We start from the raw sequence: 6,461 nt of genomic DNA, 5'->3' as shown, positions 1-6,461 counted from the left end.
CGTTTTCCCCAAAAGGAGATGTGTTCCTACCAAAGGAGGAGTCCATAACGTATAGGACATGATGATCAAGACAAAATCTCATTGTCATACAAATCTATGTATGATCGACTTCTACATAAACCAAGGTGACGTCCCACTTTCATCTAAACTCCCAATGTCTCAGTTGGTATGTCGCGTTTCGGATTTTATTTTCGTCCCACCTCACCCGGTTATATTTGGTACCTATTTTGGTATCTTTTCCCACCTAACGCTGACCCGCCACGAACCGAAAAAACCACGTACCAAATCCTCTGCCAGCCCCCGCGCTCTTCAGGTCGCGCCCGAGACAAGCGACGAAAAAAAAACCTACGACGATTAACCATCGAAAAAAAAACCTATGATGATTAACCAGCGGAAAAAAATTTGTCTTGGAACGAGGCCTCCAGGTGCCCTCGAGCTCGCACTCGCATCAGATCCCTTCCAGGCCACCACGCCACACCACCAGATCCCATCGCCGCCGCCTCGCACTCGCATCCCGTCGCCGCCGCCCGTGCATTCTCGATCGGAGAGGACGCTCCCTTCGCCGCCGCTGAGATCCGAGAAGAGTCGCCCTTTGCCGGCGCCAAGATCATGTGCCTCTCTAAAGACCCCTCTCTCGCGCGACACCGCCTCCCTTACAAGGACGCCACGCCATGGGTCTCCATCGGTGCCACGACTGCCGCGGCCTCCCCACCTGCCGACGCTCTAGATCCGGCCGTAGTTGATTCCCTGTACATCATCTCAAGGAGGAGGGGCGTGAGGCGGTTGCCGCCGCCGGTGGCTGCACTTGAAGGTCTCCGTCGCTTGCTCCAACCAGATCCAGCCAGACCGTCCTGTGGTGGTCCACGTGCATCTGGACGGACGCAACGGCTTTGCCTCCCCTGTCCCATGTCTTCGTCCACCACACCATCCCATTGCGGTAATAAATCTCTAGCCATGCCCTTTTCCTTGAGATGAACTACAAAATTTCTGTTCTGTTATATCTTGGTGAATGTCTCGTCAATTGCCATACAAATACATGTGTGCTTCTCCTGTCGTGCATTTGATGGGTAAGCTGCTGCTACCCGGGCTCACATGACCCCGTGGAGGAAGGAGCTGTGCAAGGAATCACTGCCAAAAGACTCGAGATGAGTTTGGAGTGTCCTGGATTCCAGGCCATGTTCCGCAAGGACGAAGCAACGCGAGCTAGCCGAGGGTTCAGATTGACGTTCGCTTTGATTCTCGTTGATTCATTGTTTTGACCGACCCAAGCAGCGCCGGCGCTCACGGAGGAGAACCTGATGTTTCTAGAGGCCTGACGCGCGGTCGATCACACTTACTACGACAAGTCCTCCAACGGGTGGAGCTGGTTCAGGTACCACAAGCACCCTCCATGAAAAGCAGGTTCCAGCTGTGCAAAGTCTGCCTGCTACTGCTATCCATACTGCGCTATAGCAAAATAGGTTTGTCTAATGCCTCAACGGCTCACACTTCTGCCAGTCGCCCATTTATTTAGTGTTGGTCTGGGGAATTTTTTGAGTTGTTGTGTGTACCTTCATGTTTTTCCTTGTGAAATATCTTCATGTTTTTTAGATTACATAAATTTTTGAAAGCTGGATTTTTGTATGTCTTAGTTTCTACATTTGTGAAACTGAAAGCTATTATCATCGGACAGAAAAAATAAACTTCTTCTGTTGCTATTGTGTATTTGACCTGACATTGTTTGTTTTCCAATTTCAGCTTTGGATCAGGACTAACCTCTAGCCAGGAAAGAACCTGAATCCCAAGGTGAGAGGCACCCGTCCGTTAATATTAGGGATGTGAACAAGTACTTTTCTCTATTCTTCCTACTCACAAGTAGTTTCATTCAGTGTGCTTACGTAAGATGTGAACCCACAAATTCAGTGAGTTGGGAACTCAAAATTCCAATGAGGTGCGAGATGCAGCAAATTATACTCATCGTATGCCTCGTTATTATTGTTGTTGTGTCGTTTTATTCCCAGTCGACGGCCGCTGCGGTGCCCACGTCCGCGTCATTAGTGCTGCTAAGGGGCGCTTCACCCTGTTCGGCATTATCTTCTATTCTCCCTATGGCTGCAAGAACCCTCACCTTGGCTATGGCAGATGCGACAGATAAAGCAGGAGGTCATCTTCTCTCCTTTCTCTTCTACCATTAGAGAATTTTAGCCAAGCCTGCTGAGTAACACAAAGCTATTATATGTGTTCAATGGAATGTCTGCAATGCCAACAATATTCTGAGTAAAAATGAACAAGAAACATGCATTGGATGGCTCAATTGTTTGTTGAACTAGGTTCGGTTTAGCTTGCTCTCACCAATACAAAATTTCCCACAGCTCATGTGTTCACAGATGGTGATTTCAAGAATCTGTCAAGTTCAACAAATCATGCATCTGTTTATAGAAACTTAAAGAACAACATACATGTAATTTGTTTGCTTAATCACATTATTGTTCGTTACTCTCGATCACCATCGGAGAAGGCGATACTCAAATTTGTGGCTGGGTGCATCTGCGGAAGTACTTGCTGATCTTACCATGTCAGGTTGTCCTTTGCCCCTCTTAGATGTTGTAATGTGTTCTTCACATGTGACAACACTAAGTGAACCATTTTGGGCTTCATTTGCATTCTAGCATGGTGGTCTCTCCTATAGCTAGCTATAAATGTTGGCAGTTTCTTCCCTTTTTCTTTGGTGTTGTGGTGCTAATAGTTAGCATAGTTGTAGTCGGTGCCCTGTTATTATTTGTTAAGTTAGGATGCTTACGTTGTTTTGTTGTGTATGTAAGCTGACAAGTAGTACATCTCCATTTTTTCAGTTTCAGAAAAAAAATGCACTGGATTGTGCCGGCTGGGGTGGTCTGGCTGGATTTGGAAAGAAAGAAACATATATATTAGAGATGCATGCGTTTAGATTTTTTTTGCCATGAGTTCAATAGTCTTTGTTAAATCACAGTAATTTTGTTGCTCTGCTGAGCAGGTTTTCTTATACATATATTTATTTTGAAAATTCATAGATGGATGAAATGCTGCTGAGACGTTACAAGATATTCCAGCAGAGGCATCCTTACCGTCCGCATTACAAGGATATGAGAACATTGGGGTCCTGAAGGCAGTGACCTATTTACCATACACATATTTACTTCCTTTCTAGGGTGGAACAATGGAAGGCACAATTCCAAATTTCGAAGTACAGCTCTTCAAGAACAGGATCTCTGAAGGAACAACGATTTACAAGCTTGGCACTTACCAGGTTCAATATGCTAGGGAAAGATACAAAACTGTAGATCGTCCATGGAGAGTAGTGTTTGCCCAAAAAACTACCGTCGAACCAATTGTGCCTCAGCCACCAAACTTTCCCAAGTATGGATATACCACCTACAATATACACAGTACCAAAGTTGCATTAAACAAATCGTTTTGTTGTCAGGTCAGCAACTCTTAAGAATTGTTTTTATTGTATAATTTTCCACTTCTTACAACTTACAATTTACTGAACTTGTGAATGTTGGATTAGTTACCAGCATCACAAGAATATTTGCGCCGAGCGGCGGATCGATTGACCAGATATGAGAAAATCACATCACAAATGTGCGCCAACTTTTATCATTTTTCATTCCGTGTTCTTATCTCTCCACTGAAACAATGATATATCTTTCCAGAATGCCCGCCGTTGTGATGTTTTGGGGGAAATTAGCAGATGCCCTTGATGCAGACAAGCTACAACGGTGGTCTGCTCAAGAACCCATTATAGTTCTATTTGTTGGCATGCCAGTACATGAATTTAATGTAAGTACGTATCGTCATCTTATATCCATCCTGCACAATTTAGATAAGAAATTAAAATTACCCGTTAAATTTTTTGTACAGGAAACTTGACCTTCAAGTCCTGTCTGGCAACTCGATGGTACATAAATCCAACTATTTCTGAAGCGGCAACTATTCTAGGAAGGTACACACAGCACAAATGATCCATCTGTGCAACTAATTTTCAATAATCCAGCATCTGTGTTGACAAATTTCACAATATCTCAGATCTACTGCAAGATCCCATCAAATTGAGATAAGCACCGGCTCACAGGGTCATCGCTAGGCAACAAATACAACAAACACATAATTATCAGCCGTTGACCCTGGTGGAATCATGGTATGTTGTCATTGCTATCAAAGCTACACTAATGTCTTTCTCCGAGTAACAATATTTGGTTTCTTTCTAAAATAGATTGACCTGATGTAACTTGCAGGACCAGTACTATAAACTGGAAATAAAGAGAACTGAAGTGTCCCCTTCCATGGCGTTGGGGGGCCTTTCTCTGCCAGGCGCGGTGGCTCCTTGGTAGGATGATGCAGCTGGCTCGGCGGAGGCTAGGAGGCTCGTCGGCCGACATTTCGTTGATGCATGGGTGCCATATTGCGATGGAACGGCAGTATAATATACAAAACTTTGACGAGGCTCACCTGCTTCAAAATTTCACAATAAGGTTTGCCTTTTTTCTCTTTGCATTTATTCTGTTAAGTCTTCAGATTGTTTGTGTTGGCCGACGAAAAAAGATTTAGGGTCCTAGATTTCTACTTTATATCACTGTGAAAGCTCACTAACCAATCCATGCATTTGGACTTCAGTAGATATAATGGACTATATTCACTCACGTTGGCCACAACCTATTTGAAGAAATTTCTCTTTTGATTTATTGGTGTGAAGTTGTTGTTTCATAGATATATCTAAGCAAGGAAAGTTTGTTGTAGAGATATATGCATGTTCTGGCCTTCTATTCTCGTCCTTTTCATGTTCGAGATCAGCGTACTCATTAGATTAAATTTTAGTATTGCATCGTTAAGCACTTTCTGGAATAACATGCAATAGGTGTATGTTCTATAACCTCTACGCTTTAGCTGGAAATGGCAACTTGATTGAACTCGATTGGTTGTAAGCTTACCTAAATTCGTACGTACATAAACAAACTGCACTTCCATCTCCCTGTAGTCATAAAGAAGTATACTGTAAAATTCATAGATGATCAATACTATTTCATTTGCATAAACAAACTCAAGGCATGTACAAATTTTGGATCACGATCTACTATTTACCATGCATCAGTTAACTCAAGGCATCGACCAAAATCTAGCATTCTTCGTTGCGTGCAGCATGGAGAAGACAGAGATTGTCTGATATATTCGATAGCGCAATATAATTTTCTCTTGCATATTTATAATCTGCCATTTGAATGATGTTTTTTTGTGTTGTAGTCCAATCAAGACAACTTGCAACTTTGGTGTTGTCACATTGGAGTCCGTGCTGAGCAGCAATGGGAGACTGTCGTTGATGCCCGACCCATGATGCTGACGAAGGAACGAGAGTTTAGACGCCATGGGTTTGTGAACTGGCCAAGCCACCGTTGTCCGTTTGGTAATGTGACTTGCCCTGATTTTGACGTCGTCTACCAACATCCGACGAAGGGAACCCGTCCCGGTTTCCATCTTGATGGTAAGTTCTCTAATCTTCTATCTCATGGGATGTGATGTGGTTGCCTTCATTTTGGCTTTTGACAAAGGGTTGAAATTAGCTTATGTGCTTCCGACGATTGAAATTCCAGTTATATTATCAACCTTCAGCGAGCAGTGACAACGAACTCCATCCCCCCACCACACCACACCCATGTTTCATTTGATGTGCTTTAAGCCATGTTTCAGCTTGTCTCGACCCAGCATGTATTTTTTGTTTCAGTTGTTGAGCTCTGCACTACAAAACTGAGAAAGACCCATAACTTTTTACAGGTCAGCCATGTTTACTGAAATATATAATTTCTAAAACATTTCCATCAATATGTGAGTTGTTTGCTTGCTCAACCTTATGCTAGGATCGTTTCTACATACTACAAATAGAGGGAAGTTGGCTTGTGCCTTACTAGAGACAGATGAACCAATAAAATGATTGGAAAGGCTCTTTCCAAGCATAAGGTAAGCTGAATCTTGTACAACTTACTTCTTAATGTATTTTGGTCAATATGTTGTTTATTTTATGAAATTGATACTCCATTATAGAGGAGCTTTTGAAGGGACTGAAGAACCGGAACCTCCCCTCCTCCCTCCCGCGACGCTCCCGCAGGCATCCAGGGGGCAACCCTGGCACCGCCGCCGGTCCCCCCCTCCTCTCCCTACCCCCTCGCGGCCGCCCGGGGGCGCGAGCAGGCGAAGCCCGCTCGTCGCTGGCGGCGGCGGGGCCTTCTCGTCTCCGCGCGTGGGGGTTTCTGTGAGGGTCGGACGCCTCTGGCCGGATGCGGCGCTTGGCGCTGGCCGTGGCAGCTCGGCAGCGCGCCGACGTGGGCTGTCGGCGGCGTATGCCAGCGATGCGATGGGCAGTGCGGTGGTGGTGCAGGCTGGAGGCTGGTGGTGGCGGCGGCGCACCCAGATCCGCCTCTGGCGCCGCGAGTTGCGGGCGACCTGGGTCG

The 6,461-nt window shown here is 45.1% G+C and overlaps 1 long non-coding RNA gene across 17 annotated transcripts; it reads left to right on the top strand.

Annotated features, from left to right (window-relative positions):
• The first annotated feature begins 444 nt into the window (after window positions 1-444).
• On the top strand, window positions 445-6,454 carry LOC119365672. Of its 17 annotated transcripts, none has more exons than XR_005175677.1 (14): window positions 446-937; window positions 1,309-1,460; window positions 1,738-1,785; window positions 2,001-2,142; window positions 3,030-3,442; window positions 3,530-3,603; window positions 3,675-3,801; window positions 3,883-3,964; window positions 4,048-4,159; window positions 4,257-4,493; window positions 5,260-5,497; window positions 5,738-5,787; window positions 5,871-5,970; window positions 6,055-6,454. It is a non-coding gene; the product is annotated as an uncharacterized LOC119365672 (long non-coding RNA). The 17 variants fall into 17 exon arrangements; XR_005175675.1 differs by having other exon boundaries at window positions 1,273-1,372; XR_005175676.1 differs by having other exon boundaries at window positions 1,273-1,460.
• The last annotated feature ends 7 nt before the right edge of the window (window positions 6,455-6,461 follow it).

This window comes from Triticum dicoccoides, chromosome 2B (assembly GCF_002162155.2).
Source record: "Triticum dicoccoides isolate Atlit2015 ecotype Zavitan chromosome 2B, WEW_v2.0, whole genome shotgun sequence".
In the NCBI taxonomy this organism is placed as follows: Eukaryota; Viridiplantae; Streptophyta; class Magnoliopsida; order Poales; family Poaceae; genus Triticum; species Triticum dicoccoides.
Note: the sequence above shows the minus strand (reverse complement) of the source record. Positions and strands in the feature narration are given on the sequence as shown.